Source organism: Zingiber officinale, chromosome 5B, assembly GCF_018446385.1.
Source record: "Zingiber officinale cultivar Zhangliang chromosome 5B, Zo_v1.1, whole genome shotgun sequence".
Classification (NCBI taxonomy): domain Eukaryota; kingdom Viridiplantae; phylum Streptophyta; class Magnoliopsida; order Zingiberales; family Zingiberaceae; genus Zingiber; species Zingiber officinale.
This window is the reverse complement of record NC_055995.1, coordinates 13607293-13608160: the sequence shown is the minus strand read 5'-3', so window position 1 is coordinate 13608160 and position 868 is coordinate 13607293. Positions and strand designations below refer to the sequence as shown.

Sequence of the window (868 nt, the reverse complement as noted above, 5' to 3'; positions counted from 1 at the left end):
CCTATGCCTCTCACACGTCCACCATGTTCGTTAGAATTCAAGGCCTTCGTGAGAATATCCTCAAATGGTTTGGTAAAGGGCATCTTACCATCCTTCTTTTGGACAATATAATCATCTTGTCATGCATCCAAATACAATAACTTTAAATATATACATATATCATATATGTACAAAATAAGCAATTTATGTATACTTTAGCTTACAATCTTATTCACTGTTTGCTTCAACTCATCGCCAACATATTCCCCAGCTTTGTTGAGCCGCCCTTTCTTCCAGAGGATGGCTCTGTTTATCTCTTCGTCATCACATAAAACATTGGACTGATACCAAAAACCACATGAAGTCAACGTACTCAACAACCATAAGTAGGAATTTATTAATGTTAACTAAATACTTACTATTTCTTCAGACAAACCCGCATATCCTTTTCGAGAAAGACGATGAGGGTATAAGTTTTCCTTGCTTCTCTGACTTTGTAGTTCACTTTTCCTCTACATAGTGATAGATGAATTATAACCACATATATCAACTAGAATTTAAAAAGACCACCTTAAACAACTTACTATAAAGTCTTCAGACATCCGATTAATCACAAAACTACTCCAATCTTCACGTGAAATGCAATGTCCTTGAGGTACCTTATTGAGAAGCTTCGGATTATTTCTATTTGGCTGGATGAATTTCCTGGTGAGGTGAGTTTTATACTGACGCCACTTGGTGTTTGCAGAGATCAAACACCCATTCCTCCATTTTGGGTCCAGTTCGTATGTCAACTACACAAACAAATATCTTAAGTATATAAATAACAGAACAGAAAAAAATGCATCACATAAGAAAGTTTCATGTTACTTACATTGACGGATTCCCA

General features: G+C 35.7%; 1 long non-coding RNA gene across 1 annotated transcript; it reads right to left on the bottom strand.

Moving 5' to 3' along the window:
* Window positions 1–202: 202 nt before the first annotated feature.
* LOC121987257 lies at window positions 203–622 on the bottom strand. The gene is made up of 3 exons (XR_006113458.1): window positions 564–622; window positions 399–491; window positions 203–320 (listed from the first exon to the last, which is right to left on the bottom strand). It is a non-coding gene; the product is annotated as an uncharacterized LOC121987257 (long non-coding RNA).
* Between the last annotated feature and the right edge of the window lie 246 nt (window positions 623–868).